This window comes from Vanessa tameamea, chromosome 4 (assembly GCF_037043105.1).
Source record: "Vanessa tameamea isolate UH-Manoa-2023 chromosome 4, ilVanTame1 primary haplotype, whole genome shotgun sequence".
In the NCBI taxonomy this organism is placed as follows: domain Eukaryota; kingdom Metazoa; phylum Arthropoda; class Insecta; order Lepidoptera; family Nymphalidae; genus Vanessa; species Vanessa tameamea.
The window spans coordinates 4407179-4428066 of NC_087312.1; the positions used below are offsets into that span (position 1 = coordinate 4407179).

The following is a 20888-nucleotide window of genomic DNA, read 5'->3' on the forward strand; positions in this document are numbered from 1 at the left end:
TACATATTTCATACGATCATAATATATAAAATAAATTTATAAACTTTTACATAGGTATTCTATTTATTATATTATTCAATTGAATTAATGATTTATTAAAACGTACAGTACAAATTTAGGTATCAACTTAACTCTTAACGAAGCAGACGCAGAAAAGTAAAACAAAATTGAGGTCTAGGTACGATAGTATGTATTTTTTAACAAAAAAACTTAACAGCCGTAACATTCTATATAAAATATAAAAAGAAATATAAACTGATATCTGATAAAATTGCTGTTTTAATGAAATTCAACGTTTTCTTTTGCTTCGAAACGAATGCCATGGAAATATTTCTGAATACTAATTAAACATCTCGACGTCTAATTTTGTCATGAGGTGGACAAAAAAGACATCCGAAAGGCTTGTTTACATAATCATTCAATTTGCAATTTTAAACAGCGGCCATCTGGTTTCTTGTCTCTCACTCAATGCAATGAAATTGAGTTAAAAAAAAAACATTACTGTAACTCAGCATTAAATTACAATAAAATTAATTTTGTTTCTTTTGATGTTTTCATTAAACAAAAGTTAAACAGTTTTGTGGACGCTTATTCGGCCACAAAATAAAATATCTTGTAATGGGGTTGTTAAAATGACGCTTTAATACGGTTCGAAGCTTATTTATTGTTTAATGAATTTTAATATACCGATTTATTTTTCATATTTGTAGAGTGTTTTTTTTTAAATTTTGTAACATGATGCAATAACCAAATTACAATACACTAACGATTACTATTACTTACAAGGACTTCAAAGAAATTCACATTTCTTAAGTTATTTTATAGTCGAACTAGATATGTATCCGATGGGATTTCCCTTATTTAACCATAATCGGTGTATCCTAGTTAATAAAAAATGATTGTTATTAGATTTTACGGAATACCTAATTTCGATTCCAGATTTTAAATACAAATAATTAAAGAAATACATTGAAACTTTTTTACACACTCTCATCCTCGATTTCACGCTCTTGGTGGCTTACTTTTCTTCATAAACAGACGCCTCATTCGCTTCCTTTATTCATATACCGATACCATCAGAAATGATGAATTTTCATTCAAACTTTAATTTAACCAAGTGGACTCATCCTAAATGATATATTTATTTAATTTATTATTACTTTTATCCAACAAAAGTATTTTTATATATTAGTGTCAAAAAATATTGTAAACTGTTGTCGATAAATAAAAAAAGGATGAATTTGGAAAAATACTTTCAATGTGTTCATCTATGATTCAGGAATTTCTGTGCAAAATTTAATTATATTAGACACCTCGGGATAGGGTTTGCGTTGTATGTCAGTAAGTCATAAAATTTAATGAATAGATGATGATGTGTTCATGTTAAGTTGCTGGGTATATAAATTTCAATTTTATTTAGAGCAAATGAGAAAAAAGACCCTAATTAGTACACTAAAATTACTGAAAGTTAAGTTTTTGCCTTGTGATAAAAAAAATTACCTCATATATTTTAATTGAAATATTTTGATGAAATTAAGATTATATTTTTATGTAACTGTTTCATTGGTGTTATTTTTAAAAATCAGTAATTTGAGCAAACGTATCGAAGAAAGTGGTTAAACTTTTAATACTTTTTCCATTACTGTCTCGCTGCTCCAGTGGCTAGGTTGCAGGTGGTGGCCTTGGGTTGTTCCCGATATAACGATAACAATATCTATTTTTTTAAATATATTTTTGTTAATTTGCTCTAAATATTAATGAGATATACTTATTAATAATTCGACGCTAAGTTTTTTTATGACTACAAGTAATTGGTTGTCTTACTTTAGTATAAAATTTGTGATAAATGAAGGGGGTAAAATTGAAACAATCAGATTAATTTATAAAATTTAATTTCTCCTCCTGTCTTCATGTCTTAGGCTATAAGGTTGTAATTGTTTTGAGTAATGGTAACACCATAACTGTCATTTTTTTAAATTTTCAGATGTGTTTTTTTATTTTTCAATAATAATTAGTACTAGGCATATGAATTCGTTTAATCATATATCCAAACAATTTCTCGTAATATAATACACGGTAAGATGGCAAGATTCACTAAACGCTAACATTATACAGATTATAAATATGCCATGTCATAAATACACATAGCAAACAACAATATTATTGCTTTTACACTACTATGTTAATTAATGTTATTTTTTATTATCAACCATTCGTTTTTTTTTTTTTAATTTAAATATGTCGATATACATAACACATTGACATAGATAATTTAAAATATGGAAAATTTGACTTATCTAATAAGGAAAGGAATGTTAGCGTTTAAGATAACTTACTATATCCTGAACTAGATTGTAGATTACGTTTAAAAAATGTTTGTTTTTTTTTTTTAATTATTTTTTTTACCATTAATGCCTTTACTAAGTAAGATAAAAAATAAGCTATTTTTAGATGTGGCAACAAAGTCAAGTACATGAAACGTAATCTAGAATCGAATTCGTTCGTGTGTACATATAATTGTTTGTTTATTTATTTATGATAGAACTTGTAGATCAGTATATACAGAGACCATAAGTAACCAGAGTTAAAACTTTGAAGATGTTGGCATCAAAATTATTGCTAAGATTGCGCCTAAACTTTAGGTACAAGTGTCTACTTATTCTAGATTTTATGCTAATATTTACAATTTTAATGAATATTATAAACGGGCTATTAGAAGATAAAGTAACAGCTCGTTGATTATAAACGAAATAACAATTATTCGAGATATTTACAAAGTTTGCAAATCACAGAGCATGCGTGCGAGAGTTTTTTTTTTAATGTATAATTAAATAACGTTAATCATAATAGGTACATTTTGGCAAGAATTCATAATAATTGTTGTTCAACGTAAAATTATATCAGCAATAGATTTTTTTTTTTTTTTAATTTTTGATTTTAAATTTTACAACGGACAGATAAAGTGTGATTTGCATACATTTACAATTGCATAAATTATAAATAAGTATTGTTGTTCCTATAATTTGATCGTCACAAGTAATATAAGTGTAATTTTATTTGAAAATGGAACGAAGGTAGATATCTTAATTTGTTCCAAATTCAATATTCAGTGAGCATTACACGAAGTTTATTGTTTTTTTTTTTTATGTGATTACAATAAGTGCTCAAAAGGGCAATATAGTCGATAAAAATCCCTGTCCTGCTATACTATTTCGTTTGCGACTTAATTATTTATTCTTTGTATGGATTTCTAATATTACTTCCTTAAATCACATAATGTTTAAGATATGCCGTTTAAGTTTCTCATTTACATTTCATTATCACTTTATAAATAGAAACAACGCACTTGTGTTTAACACATCTCATTCACATTAACACTTTAAGTATTCAGAATTGTAAGGAAATTTACATAGCAGCGAGTAAGTTTTACATAAATTGCCATTTTCACAACCGAAATTAAATATTTAGTGGGTACAACCGTCAGCATAGTCACATAACGTTGTGTATAGAACCATAGAATATAGAAGAAACGCTTAATGCTCGTAGTGATGTACACGAGCTATGTTGACGGGTGTACCGGGCATAACTTAACAATGGCTCGCGAATTATTACTGACCGCATATTCGTTGAGACTAATTAAGTAGATTTGCCGCTAGTAATAATTTACTTTAGCCGGGAAATAGTTCGATAGTCTTTTGCACAACACTGTCACTCAGAGTCACCGTCGCTAGACGACGGGGCGCGAGGCTTGAGAGATGTGGTGAGGTCGAGCGCGGGTTCCGTCATGGGGACACTCGGCGCAACAACTGGTGGTAGAGGCGGCCTTAAAAATGGTGGTACCGCTCGACTGGGATCAAGCTCCGGCAAAGAATAGGGTGGAGTCCAGCATCCCGTCATCGCAGGTTCGGGCTTTATCCCCGAGGCGCTCAAGTACGAACACGCCATCATCTGTAAAGAAAATAAATGCAACGGTTAGGTTTTTTTGCGAAATAAAAATGGTGATCAATAAAGAAGAGAAATGTATATAAAACTATACACGCATTTTTTTATTTCAATTAAAATAAGTAAGAAAATAGTTAGCTAACATTGAACGTGTACATTATTATAATTGGCAAAGCCATTTGGCGCATCAAAAGACGATCCTTATGTATATTATGAATGTAATCACTGGGAGAGTAGATTGAAGTAAAACAGAGCTTACATAAATAATGAAATATGTAGGTAACATTATGAGATGAGAGGCCTAAAGAATTCGCGAGTGGCGCCGGGTCTCTAATCACGCTAATGGCCAATGCGCAGAGCTCCCTCCCTCCAGGAGGCTTTCAGGCTAATGCAGAGTGGGCGCAGGAGCAAGTCGTTTAGTGCTAAATCGTATAACATGTCCGTCGCGACGCCGCCGCTATCGAATCTTTCCAACTCTCTATCAAAGTAATAACGCTCAATTCAATCAAGAAAAACTATGTAAGTATCATAAAAACTACGTAATATTTAGTCTTTCTCTTTGAATGAAATAGAGCCACTGTCATTTAGTGATTAACTGCCATGGCAGTGTCCGTTATTAATATATATACATATGTATATATTTTTTCATAAATCTATACTAATAATTTAATACATAATTAATAATACTACTAGATCAATATACATAAAGCTTAGAGCCGAAGTAGCAACGCGTTTCGAGGAGTTTTGGCAAATAATATTACCTATCATATAAGTTACTAACTGCGCTTCGCAGTTTCACCCTTGCATTTCATTTTCTTTATATTTCATATTTGATAGATATATGAAATATGAAACATTTTCATAACATTGACATGGATTTTTAATATGTCTTTAGAAAATTATAAATAAGCCGTTTAATATATATATCATAAAGCCGGTGCAGCTGTTGGCATCCATTTATCATATATCGTCTGTGAAATTGATTATGCGGCGGAACAAGCTGTTCTAAGCCGCGGTCAGGGTACGAATCTTTCTATATTTACTTTATGAAATTTTTAAAAGAGTATTTTCATTTTATCTAAATTAACCCAAGCAAGCGTAGATTTTTGATTGAAACAAGAATTGGTTATACACTATAATAACACTTTCATAGTTAATGCTGCGAACAAAGGTCTCCACACAATTGGCAATAGTTCACGGAAACAGCTGCGCGCTTATACGGAGTGTTCTAACAATGATATTGTAACTTTAATATTTATTGCACTTGATGAACTCGGCGCAAGTTAGTGCAAGTAATATTGCCTACATTTACTCTACCACGAATAACTCGTACACATCGTTTTAAGCAAGCTGCATTAAAAAGAACCACGTCCATAATATTAGTTTCGAAGAACGTCGTGCCTTCAAAACACTGTGTATGGGCTTAATTAACTTGGCGCTATTGTACCCACGTTAAAGCGTATACTGCATAATTAAACCCTTTACGTAAACGCTTTAGTTAATATGTTCAAGCGTCGGTATTGCTTTAGGAGACCTAAACTCTCCTATGAGAATAAACAATCGCTAGAGGCGGCGCGCTGGACGAAGCTCGTAACACAAATGAATTAGTGGTGTTGTGTCCCCCGACCTCGCTCGTCCCTTACCCCAGTAGGAAGGGGGGGCGGGAGGCATGTTGCGATTAAAATATAATTAGGCGCTCGGCAATTGTTTCGCCATCGAGCCAGGTGGCGCAGCTCGGACGGGTAGGTAAATTAAATAGCCGTATAGGGTTTCCAATAATGTGAAGCCGCGGAATGCGCGCTTATTACCTAATAATAGAACCGGTGAACAATACGAGGATCTCGGAGCTGATTAATTGTATCGCGCCAGTTAAGGTTAAAAGTGAACAGGAAGCGGTTGGCGTGTGATTGATAAACAAGTCGACGGGGGCCGATATCGCACGTGTAACGTGATATTAATTATCGGTAAGACTCGGTTTGTAATAAATCACGGCTAGTACTTTCGGCAGTAATGAATTCAAACGGGCCGCATTAATTGCGTACCTAATTACGGGCGGACGGGCTAATTTATCACTGTCGGATTATGAATTAGGTATGGTGATAATTAAACATGCATAATATTTGTGGAGGCGACGCATTGTCGTGGCCGGCGCGCCGCGGGCTCTGTCGCCGTCTTCGAAACAATTGCGTTTCAAACTAATACGAGCTATTGAAACTTGCCCGAATGTTAGCCGTTATGTGCAGGAATTAAGCATGCATGGAAAATTAACTATATAATTTTTAATATACCATATAAATAGAACAAAAGATGTAATTTAAATTTAGCTATTCTGTATACCTATGTTTTCGAAATTCTTGTATCATTTGAACTAACAATAAAATTTCGCATTTCTAATGAAAAACAACATTGTCCTGCCTTTTTAATAAATAACAATTATAAAATAGTTTTTATTACAAATGTTAAATATATGTTCCAAATTTAAACTAGTTGTTTTTGACGTAATAAACATTCGGTAAGCATAATACCCGTGAACAAATAGTGTAAGGCAAACCATTTTCATTACACGCCTAATTGAATTTGTTAGTTGTGCGAGTTACACATCCCCAAAGACCGAACTCCACGTAAAGTACTACTAAGGCCAATATTCTTTATTGTTCTGCTTATTAAGGCCTCTATTAAATTAAACAATTATTATATTTCTACCGTTCCTTTGTAATTACTTCTAATATTCTTGAATGTTCTATTATTTCACATCAGAAATATAAGCTTACTAACTGTTAACCGCCCGCTTCGCTCGGCGTAGATTAAATTTTAGGGATGTTTTCTTTATATGGATAATTAAAAAAAAAAAATCTCCGTGTTATTTTACACGACCTTGACTTTCGTGTTAATCATTTAGTCCACCCCGCAGTCAAGCGTTATGAAGTATATATTATACATACAAACGCACAAAATATGGCATTTATATTTTAATAAGGTATGTCGAGATGACCCTGTCGTCACAGGAGACAGCACGTTCAAATCCACCCACCCATACATGTCAATTTTTTTGAGAAAGAGTTCCTTATTCTTAGTTTGTCAAAAATAAAGTTAAGTTTTTCTTAAATACTCATTTTTGTCAGAATTTTGCAATACTTAAAATTTATAAAAAGTGTAATCCGTGATGTCTATCTATTTTTTTGAATATTTAGGATCATAAAAAGTGTATACAAATCAAAGTAAAATTAGCAGTTGTATTTTTTTATGCCGTAGTATTATAAAATGTGGAGCTTTGTAAAGGCGTAGGGCGTTCTAAGATAGTGGAAGAAGCGGAAAGCGATAAGCTCTATGTAGGTTATCTGGCTTCGGACGCGCTGTGATCGCTTGGCACTACACTGAGTGGATTATAATAGCTATTTATATCTTTTTCTTCTTAACAACGAATAAAAAAGGATATTTTATTAATTTGTTCGGTAGACGTACTGACAAACTGGTCATCCTTGCCCATAGACATTTGCACCGTAAGAAATTTTTACCATATTGACAATGCGTACCAACCTTGAAAAATGAAATATAATGTCCCTTGTATCTATAGTTACACTGGCTCACTCACCTTTCAAACCGAAACACAACAATACTAAGCATTGCTCCTTATTGGTAGAATATCTGATGTGTTTCTTTGTATGTAACCTATTCTACCCAAGCAAACACGAGACGGGCGGGTAGTATTAATAAAATTGCACACAAAATCGGCTAGGCGGTAATGGTCAGGCCTCCTGCACTGTCTCTCTTTGCGTGTGATTTGGGGCTTTAAGGATTCTGCAGTATCGTATATCGTTCTTGCAAACTCAGACTGTACTGCGTTGATTGTGGGATTCAATACGAGGTCATAATGGTTTTGAACTCTGCTAATTGCAAAACTTACGACTAATGAACCTATAAAATTAAACTACGTTTATAATAATTGAGTCTAATTTCAATTCCAATTAAAAATTAAATAACATAAATGCAATTGACGACCTCCGTGGTCGAGTAGTGTGTACACCGGTTTTCATGGGTACGCCACTCCGAGATCCCGGGTTCGAATCCCGGCCGAGTCGATGTAGAAAAAGTTTAGTTTTTTATGTTGTCTTTGGTCTGAGTGTTTGTGGTACCGTCGTTACTTCTGATTTTCCATAACACAAGTGATTTAGCTATTTACATTGGGATCAGAGTAATGTATGTGATGTTGTCCAATATTTAATTAAATGTCATATTTACTTAGTCGAATTTTGTATTTTATTTTCGTAAATTCGGTTAGTTTTACGCATAGGATTAACTGTAAATGCTAAACAATATAATAAGGAAGTTTAATTATATTGAAGCAGTAGTAACAAAGGCATGAATCAAAAGTTAATTGATTTACTACAACAGTTTGTATTAACAAGTTAGGAAGGGATAGAGATGTACACGGCTTTACGCGCTTAATTTAATATCGGCATTGAATAGAAAACGTCTCGACGCGTACAATGGTCCACCGGCATTCCATTAACTAGTCGGGCAAACATTGCGGGACGCATCCTCACTGTAAAGCAGCTCGTTCACTTCACAACGCACGAATAATAACGTGTATTTGTTAAAAAAAATATATACGTTACTGTAAAAGTTCGAACTAAGGTAAATCTTAAGATTTTTCAATAAAACCTAAGATTTACCGATTATGAATGGTAAAGGTTCATAAAACTTTGGGATTCGATCTTTTACCATCATTCACTTGCTAAATCTTAGGATTTACATGTTAGGTTAGGTTAGGTTGGTATGGTAAAAATCCGAAAAAGTCGTCCCTTTATAATAAATACTTACATTTACCAACTTATGTCGGTAAATCTTAGGTTTTACCGGAAAATCTTAAGATTTACCTTAGTCCGAGCTTTTACTGTAACATATACACAAGATATTCATTAATGTATTTTATTATATGGGAATTTTTTATGCGATTGTATTCTATAAAATATATTAGTATTTAAATAATGATAAAATAACAAAGATCGAGTGAGTATCATAATCAGTTTTAATTCCACAATACTCCGATTTGTTATCACATTTTAGCTAACGTAATCGATTTAGTGTAAAATGGAGACTTAAAAAATTATATGTTTAATATTTAATAATTTTATATCTCCTAAATCCAAATGATGTAAAATGTACATATTCCATTCCATATTCTCTCTACCGTATTATGAAATACAAACAGTTATTGATTAATATATCTTTATTCATATTACAACACTATTTATTCCCTGAACTACGTTTGTGGTTTGAAAAGGGATACCTATTTATACGGATATACGTATAAATATATTGTGTTTAATTCTAAACAACAATCCGGTGAATCCGGTCCTTTATCCAACACAAAACGATCGCTAGCGATACCCACGGCCGGGACATTCGTATTCGATTGTAACAACACTAACGACTGTTTATATTGGCGGGAACCTCGTGCGGCGACCGTAGACCGTAGACCGGACCGACTTCGCGACACAATACTAGACCGCCTAAATAATTTAATAGCTGGAAGCGTCGAGCGATTCGCAAACAATTTAATATAAGTTGGGTAATACGTAACTACTACGTATTCGTAAACAAACACGATATGTGGATATCGTGTTTGTTTACGAATAAAATTTTCTAATTTTAGTCATACACGTTATTTCACTAAGTAATATCTTTAATATTAACATAACGTAATTTTAAAAATTTGCTTTAAATTATTTTAACAGTAAATTTTTGATATTTAATATTTAAGGGGAATAAAAATAATTACTTTCAAAGTGAGCCGAAAAGTTTCGGCGATCTACGATAATTACAGAGGTCTTTTGTAAAGTTTTGCTAGCCTAAATGAACACTGAACTGTCTGTGATAGAATGGGGTCTTCGTGAAGGTTTTAGAGTTCCGTAGGTAAAACCAAACCTTTAATTCAATAATGAAAAAAATATATTTTTATAAACAATGTTAAATTAGTTTGTAAGGATTAGATGTTTTATAACTTTAATTAAGTATTATAAAAATAAATATGAAAAAGATTGCGTAATTTAAACTTAAATAAAATATAAAAGTAAAATGTTTGACCAAATAATATTGTCCCTCAATACGTAGTAAATACGTACTACGTACAAAATATTAGTTTCTTGTAATTTAACGGAAGCTTATATAAGCTATTTAATGTGGCTTGACACAAAATTGCTTACTTTGTCAATGTTATTAGTGTGTGCTAAATTATAGAATATATATATATATTTCTTTTTTTTTTTTTTTAACTCATTAATTAAACAATATTTCCTGAAAATTTACTTTTAATAGCAACACAATAAACTAATGCATGCTCATTCATGGTGGGGTTTTTCAAGTTAAATTCTAGGATAAGATTTTCTCAAACCTAATAACGAAGTAATTCAAAACCGTTTCAAAGGTTTGCCTAGAGCATTATTCGCTATGCCTTCTAGTGTCGGATTTGGCACACTGAACACCCACATTGTATAAAGTTTAGCTTCACCGTAAATAGTCTGAAAAGAGTAAATTTAATACATCAAGTTTCAGCAGAGATACGGACCTACGAGATAGAAGTGATAGTGCGGGGTGGGGCAATAAATAAGGGTGGGGCGTCGCGTGCGCGGCGGCAGTTAGTTGTGTCGCGTGCGCGCGCGCTCATTCCTTATTCATGCTGATGCGGCACGCGAGTGGTACGCATTAATCATCCGTCTCCTTTACAGGTTTCAACTGAACAATTTGACATTGCAGAAGGTTACGATTTCGAAACTTTTAAATAAAAAAATCTTGAATTAACCACAATTATTGATAGTGTTTAAAAGAAATATTATTTGAAGTGATATTTTGTTAAATGTATAATATTTGTAAATCTTTTGCAAGTCAACATTGCGTAATGCAAAAAATATATTTACCCATGATTGATTGCCGTTACATGAGTACATTACATTTTGGTAAGTTTAACGTCAAAGGATTTTGCATAATTCTCGATAGTCGTTATCGTTCGAGTTGCTCTTTTACTTCAAAGCTGGCGTTTCAGTTACAGTTTATTATTAATAAAAATTGGTCAGGTTTGTACGACGCGGTGTGGTGCGGTGCGGGCGCGGGCTCTGGTTGCCCGTAACGAGCCGGTCCGCGCTCGTTATCGGCCGCCGCGCCCGCCCGGTCAGCGCCGCGGAAAATTCGCCCGAAACTGACGCGCGTGAAAATTTAATGAACGGCCGGACGCTAGTTAACTAAAAGGTAAAGTGCACCCTCTTGACGTGTTCGGTAAATATTAATAGTGAGTGTGCTAGCGTGAGCCATTAAAAATGCACGAGTCCGCGGACACGGGGCTCCGGCCTCGTTCATTAGCCTCTTTACGCGCGTTTCTCTCCAAATTAACTGCCATCGCTACGTCTACCCACGTATGCTCACTAGTCAGCGCGAGACCCGCGACGTCTCTATTGCTCGCGCCTCAGTGCTCCTCTTTTCCGCCAGTTGCACTTTGTGATTATCGAATTTGTCCAATAAAATGCGACATTCAATATCGAACTTCGCTAGCTTCGTGCTCTACATGGCCCTGGAAACACTTCCTGAACGGAACAAGTTTTGTGTGAGAGCCGTTTTAAAACTCTTACGACTATTAAGGATAATCGAAATTGTCTAGTCTAGGAAGTCGAGAAATTGCTGCGCTATTCGAATGATCTAAGTTATATCACGTCGCGGCTCGGTACAAAGGGAATCTTAGGAGTTTTAGATCTGGTGAGAATTGTACGATGAGGAGAAGTCCTTGGAGGGTATGACTGATATTGTGACATTTGTAACGCAGTAATGAGGATCGTTAATTATGTATCGCAAGGTGCGTCACCGTTTCAATTCGGCGCGGTTCAGTGTCGTGGGCTCTTGTGAACCAGGTCAAGGGTTCGTCAACTCTCAACTCTGAGGGGCTGCCAAATTAATGAGGCACTCCTTTGTAATAAAGATATAACAAGAATTGCGCACGCGAACCCGCGCCTACCGACTTCGATATCATTAAAGATGTCGCGAAGTCTCAACACGAGTCGTTATCACTTCTTGTCTAAACAACTGAACCTATTCATTCCAAATAAATTTCCCAAATTAAGTTGACGGACGAAATTTCAATATTCAAGATGCGTAATTATTTATTATATCAACTTTAGCTTGTTATCTTAAACTCTCAAAGAAAACAAATTTTCATATGTATCACAAAAAAATATTGACAGAATGCACTAATAATATTAAGGACATAAAAAAAAATTTGATTAACCTAGTACTTTAGTTCGTATGATACACGTGAGCCACAGAGCGCTGGCGGGAGTCCTAGAGGGCTCACTGGGCGGTAGATTACAGCGGCTTGCGGCTGGGGGTTTCTAAGTCGTGGCTAATTGGATGAGCCGGGGCGGGCCCAATTAGCACCGTTGTGATTCATTTTAATCGAGCGCTCTCGTCTACTCATGTCAGGTTTCGTTTAAGAGATTTTTTTAGTCGCATTCGTCGTATATGATGTTTTATTTTCGAGTTCTATTTCGATTATTAGTCATTACACTACGTAGCAAAATGTGTGTTTAACACGAGCTATAATTAGACCGAACGTAACGAAACATCAACTTTTTTATATGAGATGTTGGGTCAATTTTAAAATAGTATAAAATGTACTATAACTTCCTACAGGCGAAATACGTAGCGAATTAGTCTGTATTTTATACACGTTTTTTGGATGTGTTGATTTACTCACACTCACACATATGATCTAAGCTATCAATTCGAGGAGGAAAACCAAATTCTGCTTGATGCATCCGATGATTAAGAAACGCATGGCATTTTGTATAAATATATCTTATTGGTCCAAAAGATAAAGATGACTAAATGTGAGAGACATTGTTAAGAATAAGGATTATGAGCTTATTTTACTACGCAGACATACAGTATGTGGGAATTTATTTCGATCATTCTGATATATGTCGATGTCCACGACATCTTCCTTTATGTTCTGCACATGAGATGAATTAAATTTTACTACTTGAAATTTAGTGCATGAAAAACTTTGTAGTGCCAACTGTCGCCGTTATGAGTCACCGGTTCAAATCCACGTCGGATTGTGAGCGTCGGTTGTGATTCGGGTCATCCATCCTCAAAAATAGGCGTGGAAAAATATATTTTATCAAAAAATAATTATAATATGTGGTACTATATAAAATATTAAGTACGTGCAAACGACTTTATTACCGACAAAAGCAAGGATTAATCAACTAAGTCAGTTAACATTTTCGGTGCAGCGTGACAGGATTCCACTTTGCAGTGTTCGGAAGATTGAATTCGACGTGGGCCTAGCGTTTTCCATCTAGTGAAATGCGTTCGATCGAAGCACATCAAGTAGACGTACGCGTCCATTAACAGTGCAAGTTTACAAAACACAGACTGGGCGGGCGAGAACGAGACGACACGAGAAACCACTTCCGCGATGAGATGGCGCACTTCCTGTGATTGAGCGCCCGCGAGCTATCCTTTTTCCCCGAAATTAGCTATCAGTGAGAACATGCCTAAGTGCTTGAAATATTTTCATGTACTTACGTAATGAGTGTATTTCCATTGAGTTTTTAATACAAGATCAAAAATTTAGAATGTTAAAGTCTTATGTACAGGGTACCTAATATATAGACCTTAATAATGAATACTTAAATATCATAAATAAATAGTGTTTATTAGAGTAATGATGATGTTAATAAAAATTAATGTTGTACGTTTTCTACATATTTTAAAAAATTTAAAAACTTAGTTGTTTAACATAAATGAGACTACTAATAATAATTATTTCCTACGTCATGAAGTTAAACTTTTATTTGAACTAGATAAAATTAATCTAAACTAAACCATCAATCACGGAAACAATAATAAATTGCCAGAGTAAGCAATGAATATTGTAGCACAATGTGTAATTTCCGCTGCATTCTATTCCACCTCTCTCGCTCAGCTAAGTAATGACTTAGATCCATTTCCAGATAAATAGCAAATTGAATGTGTGCCCCGTAGCCTGCACGACCACCCTGTCCGTACAGGGAACACGGGTGCATCATATGTTCAGCTGTAACGCGAGCGATAGTGGAACTTGCCGCGGGAGGATTTATTATGTTTAATTGAGACGTTGTAGTGATTAGAGATATCCTGCATGGCGTCGAATAATCATTGCTCAGCTCTACCCATACATATGGAACAGCACCATCTTCCAAATTATTGATATCTGTTATTTTCTGTTGGTCTTAATTGCTTGCTTTGTTTTTCACGTCGGGGTCGTTTTGCGAAGCAAACATTAAACTGGAAAAACAGGTAATTTCGGGTGCAACAAGCACCGTTAAAACTATGTTTTAAAAGTAATTCCCCCACGGTAATAGCTGGCTGCGCCGATAACCAGTGAGCATTTACAATGTTTTGGCGGGTCGTATTTTTTGGCTTATTTTACGGTCGGGGAATATGAAAAGTTTTGAGAGGCTCTCGTCGAGAGGCGTAAAGGAGGTTTACGATGCGTCTTCAAGTTGAATGCGCCACATGTTCGCGTGTTTCGCTGAATTTCAACGCGGTATAACCGCATTATACGTGCTATGACCTGACCATGAAAATTTTAAACGCTGCAATTCAAACTAAAAGGTTGTCTACGATGTCGGGATAAATTCGCGCAATGTTAGAGCTCTCTTTTTTATAAAATATGTTAACCGAAATCGTTTTAGACAATCGAATTGGAGCAGCTGCATTTTTTTCCCATCTAGGAATAACAATGCGTCGCTTCTTATATATTCTCGATTAAATTTTGGATACGAGCGCCAATGAACACAAATTCCTAGAGTCGGTCCAATAAAGGACGCCGTACAGCCGCGTTAGGAGGCCATAAACGAACGTATTATCCATGTAAGGCGGAATAGCCGTTGCACAATTAATTGTTTCATTTTGGGAAACATTTCCCGCTCCTCATTCAATTAAGAGCGGCGAGTGCGGGCTGTGGGGAGAGGGCGGGGGGCTCTCCCGCCGCTCATGAGACGGACGTATTAATAGCGCCTGCAATATTGATATACTTGTATCGTATCCTACGTACCGCCTCGAATACGATATTGTTTGTTAGCGAATTCGATTTGTGTCGATCATAAATCTTGCGCCTTATGTTGAATTTGGAGTAGATTGAATTCTACTTTGTCTTTGAGTATAGAAACATTTACAAACACTCGGCATTAAGTAAAACAAAAAGGGGCATTCCGCTCTGTTATTAGACGCACCTAAATGATATAAGAAACGGCTTCGTGTAGAGTTTGAATTCTCAGGTGATAGCAGGACTCAATTAGCAAAAATACACAGAATTAAGAGAAACAAACACGTCGGTCGAGACACACGATGCGATGCTCCTCAATCCGAATTTTATATCAGGCATTCGTTATTCATTGTGTTTGTCAAGAAAATTACTGTGGACCTTTTAATATAACTTCGCGAGTCTCTGAAACGGGCTACAAATTGGAGTTGGTAAAGAAGTTCGCAAAAGTCACGCTTTAACCTTAGCGATTATTATTAGTAGCAGCGTGTCAAGCGTTTAATAAATTTAATTTTGTGCCATGTTTTGGTGATATTTAGCTGTTATAAGTTTTCGATATATTTTTATTTGTGAGAACATTGACTCTCAATATCACTAAACTCAGATTTTTTTGTTTACACAATTAATTGCTTTTAACTCTTCGAATTTCAAATAAAGAATAATTCACTAACAGCTTTTTGTTTCTTGGATTTTTAATCTGTGTTATTTTCTAAAGATTGGAGAGCAATCTGTTAGATTGGTTCATTAAGGTCTCCATTAGTGAAGTAATGAGTCGCGATGCATACAAACCAGAGTGCAAAGCAAACGAGCGTCTACGTCGCACCGTTGTTACTTCAAAAATATTTCTATAAATTATCAAGAATATACGAAGCTCGTACTATTGCCGCAAAAAACATTCTAAACTAATTACTAATTACTTTTCTCTAATCAAAAAGTGCAGAAGTATTCATTTATAATTAATCTTATATTTTCTTATTTTAAAAAATAAAATTTATTTCATTACTAAGTTTTAAAACTCACTCACCCAAACAAAAGGCTCACTCACACAAAAGGCTTTCGTAAGTATAATTAATGTTCGTTAGATTTTCATTTGACTGATTTGTTAATTTATACCAGATCCTAGTGCTCTTAAAGTACATATAATTTTATACATGGTATTTTATCGTTTAATTCTGTCATATAGGTAGGCGGACTGAAAAATGGGTAACTTTATCATAAGTTGTCAGCACATTAAGAAATATTAATTATTTCTAATATAACCAAAGCGCTACCAGCATTCGGGACTAAGATGTAATATCCCTTAGCTCTGTAATTACACTACTCTCTCACCCTTCCAACCGAAACACAAAAATACTAAGAATTTATGTTTAGTGGTTGGTAATATCATGGTTTATACCCATGCTTCTTTTAACAATAATCATATCATAATTTACACACATTCGTATTTTTAACTATATTACCCCATACATACAAACGAAATTTACCTCTTTACAATATTAGTACATGTATATGACGATATAAACCTTCTAATAACACAGACATCATTTGTTTTATATATATTTACGAATGTGATAAGAAACGCTTATTAAAATAGCTCGTCTGCGTCGGACACGACGCTTAAGACGAAAATTAGCTGCAGCTTGGAGGATTTCGAGTATGAATGCAGGTCGGGCGATGTCCATTAGCATAATTGAAGCTGCGGTGCAGCCACCTACGGAACCTTTGTCACGGTACACCATTTGACAAGAAAGAAAAGATATACCTCAGATAGATTTGTTTACTAATTGGATGTTCTAGTTCCAAAATATGTTAGCCCCGCCTCAAGTTTATTTATTTAATTAAAAAATTCTCAATTAATTAATTTTAAGTGATGTAAATTTATATTCTTTCGTCATTAACGTTGATATTATATACTTTAGGCATGTTTATGTTGTAATTTGAATACAAAAGTAAATTAACGACGGTACGATCACGAGTGACGTTAAAAGCATATCCATTGTCGGTTTACAAGAGACTAAGCGAGGGTTGCTAATTAACTGGTAAACTTTGATGAGTCCTCACGCTAATTAATACGCCGGTGGGAGGACGGACGCCTCCTTGCAATATTGCATGTAGTGCAACCTACAGGTGCACACGTGTATTGTAAAAGAGACTAGATATTTATTTTCAAAGTGATTTTTGTAATACAATTTTATTATCCTAGTTTTATTATATGTGACCAAGTTAATGTAATTTCGTTTTTTAAGTTATCTTTGAATGATATAATTTTTAATTCAATTTTGTGACTTAGAAATACGTAATCACTAAATATTATAAAATTACGTCCTATCGCCGCGTACGCGATAAACTCAAAAACTACTGAACGGATCTTTATACAGTTTTTACTAAAGACGGAGTGATTCATGAGGAAGATTTAGGTGTATAATTCATTGAATTAAATTAGCTAAAATGTGGTGATGATTGTTGAAGTAGTCGGAAAAAATATACCAACCAATACAGAGGTAAACTATGATATAAAAATTGTATATAGACTTTTATCATAACCGCGCGAGGCCGGGTTTGGTAGTTGAAATAAAATATATAACAATAATGAATACTTAATTCTAATATTTTTTTTAAGATAAGATTTTAAATGCTGAATGCTGCCTTGACTTTTAAACTAGTGTTATATGCGTCAGTCCTCACACAAAATCAATTAAAACTACTACGAAACTAATCTACCTTAAAAAAAATCTTAATTGTTTTTTTAATCAATATTTTTATAACCTAAATGTGTATGTCAGTGTGTGTAACTAATATATTCGGATGAGTGTGACATATTCATTACGTTCATTGAATTCATCGTTAGATAATGATTGATTGTGTAACAATATTGTATTTGTAATTTATTCCGTTAACGCAATATCCCCTTACTGTATCTATCGATACTTTTTTTGAGACTTGAATTGACTTAAACGTCAAATACGTCGAAATAAATGGAACGAAATCAGACTATAAGTGAAATGGTTGGGAGGAACTTTTTCGAGTAATATCAATACGAACACGGCAATCCTTTTAGTGAGTACTCAAAACTGACGGAGAAAGTCAATCGTGGACGCGGTCGCACCTGGGCCGCAAGTTGCATAGCGAAGTTCTGCTTCTTTATGTAGTATGTAGTATGCTCTTAGCTTCGCCTTCTATTGATGTGTGATTATAATGTGTTGTTGTCAATTATACATTTTTGTTTCTTTATATTTAATTAATTTTGACTACTCCGTTGTGTGGTTTTGATAAATATATAAAAATCTTATGTTTAAAGATAATTTTAAAAATAAAAAAAAACATCTAATACGGGGTTTCAATTTTGCTTGATATTTTACTAAGTCTTCATTGAGTTTAATATGCATTCTAAAACTGACACATAACAGCCTTTTACTTAGAGCTATTGCCATCTGAGCTTTGCAACTCATTAGAGGGTTAAGAGCAGCAACATTAGGTTAAGTAGTACTTACAGATTACCGCGCCCAACGAGCCGTGGAGACGGTGAAAATATATCAGCTCTTAAGGTAAGTACGACATTCGAAATGTCTAAAATATATGAAGCGTAACGAAAAATATAACAATGAAATTAATATATCGTCACATTCGGTAATAGTCTGCTCTGAATATTTTGATAATTTGATATTGAGAATTATAGAGAAAAAATGAACTTTAAATGGCGTATACATCCATCACATTAGTCGGTAATAATTATGACAATAATCTACATAAAAATTCAACACACTGTATTATAAAATAATTGGAGATACGTTATTGTACAATGATTATTATCGACGTCTCGTCATTGATGAAATTAACAAAATTATTAACATTTGTTTTAATTAGATTAAAGATTTTATCCAAACTAACTAAGCTTATGATATAATACTAATTGGCATAGTTTAATTATGTCAATAATACTATATTTTAAATGATTTATCACTCATATTTACAATGCTATCTCAAAAACGTTTTATACCCTATTAACAGAAATAATAACATTGGTTCAAAATTGTTTAAAAACATTGTTTAGAAAATCACTAGCAGACTAGGATCGTTGATAGAAGATCATATCCTCTGATGCAAGGATAAAATATATTTTCGGGCCCGAAATTGTAAATGCATTTAGATTTTCGACCATCGACCGACTATACAAACGGAATGAGACGGGAATTCAAAACGTTGACTTGGATAGTATTTAGATGGAACAGTATGAAGCCGTTGATTATTATTTATATATTTAGATAGAGTGTATTATGAAAAGACTATAACACACGAACCTACTTTATTATTTTGGTGTGCGTGACGGCTACGCTTGATATTGCCAAACGTCGTACTACTTTACTAGGCACGTGTACTTAGTAGCCAACCATTGGCCACTATTATTTTCGACGCGTTTTCAGTCTATTTGGACATATAAATAGTCAACATTAAAAACAATATAAAAACAGAGTACGGCTTAGTTGCTACACTCAAAACAATTTGTTACAAGTTTTTTAAGTAGGAATGTTTTTTTTAGGACAAATCTGCAAGGTATAGTCCGTATTACACATAGTAAGCTAATAAAGTTCATATCACATTATAAAGTTTTGAATGAAATGAATGAATGAATTCCTTATAAAAACATTATACAAACTTGGTCTCACAGGGCGCGGTCTCACCTGGCCCGCAGGCTACATTAAACGTATTGTCGTGTCGCCGCGAGTCCCGATCGAACCTCAACAACTTAATTGAAAACCATCATACTGCTCGGGTACATGGTAACCCTTTTGATCGGATTCGAGTAGGTGTACTGTACACGTGTTATCGTGAAATATTGTATAGTCCGGTAATTGAATAAGGAAAGATATGGGGGTATAATTAATATTACGTTATTTCAATTTTGAGGGGGTTATATCGTACTAATAAATATTATAGATGCAAATGTTTGAAAGCATGTTTATTACACAATATCGCTCGAACGGCTACACAGATTCTTTGAGATGGAAATGGAAGTCTTTAAGTTAAAGACTGGTCAAAATTATTGTTTAATATAAATTATTTAATATAAAAAATAAACTTACTAAATTTGTGCCAAGCGAAGCAAGCGGGTAACAGTTTTTTTAAATATATACTCGTATATTTATGATATATATTATTAGTATTTAGCATGTTCTACAATAGTAGATATGGTAATTCTCTACGTTTGTTGAACTTACAGGAAAAACATTTTTTTAATTATTATATACATATATAACATTAGGATCCTATAAGCTGATATATAACAAAGCTTAAATAAAATGTACAGATTAAATTCGTAGTTCAAAGTTTTAATTATTATGGAAGTATTATTCATATTGAGGCAATAATATAAAGTGAAATTCCCGGAAAACTAAGTAAAATTAATTCAAATCACTGTTAGTGTGTAATAAAGGCCTACGCCAGCGCCGCGGCATCTACAGGGAGTCCAAAGAATACGCCAAAATGTCCCAAGTTTCTTCAGGCAATCAGGGCTTAATACCGTAGTGAAGTTTCAAGTTGGAAAATTATAGGGAGGGGGTGGGGAGTCCGCCGCGTGTCATCTCGTAACATCAAAAATGCATTTAAATCCAGCGCAATAAAAAACAGCGGCGGGAAGTTTCACTACGGCCAAGGGATTGAAGACGCTTGCTTCTGTGCTACGAGACTTTGAAATATAAAATATGTAACCATTTGTTCTGTTTTTTACAATCTGCGACCTATTTTTTATTTACCTATTTAAAATTCGAACAATCATAATTTGTAAATATTGTTTAAAATTTTACTAGATCTTTATTGAGCATTGATAATACTTCTTTCAAGGACAATATGTAAGTATTTTTTTATGCAATGT

The 20888-nt window shown here is 33.9% G+C and overlaps 1 protein-coding gene across 2 annotated transcripts in view; it reads right to left on the reverse strand.

Annotated features, from left to right (window-relative positions):
- Positions 1–1875: 1875 nt before the first annotated feature.
- The window catches only part of LOC113394348 (LIM domain transcription factor LMO4), a 159239-nt gene continuing 140226 nt past the window's right edge, over positions 1876–20888 (reverse strand). For both annotated transcript variants that reach the window (XM_064220748.1, XM_026631630.2), the window contains exon 5: positions 1876–3948. The gene's annotated coding sequence lies outside the window, so the exon portion shown is untranslated. The remainder of the gene's footprint in view (positions 3949–20888) is intronic.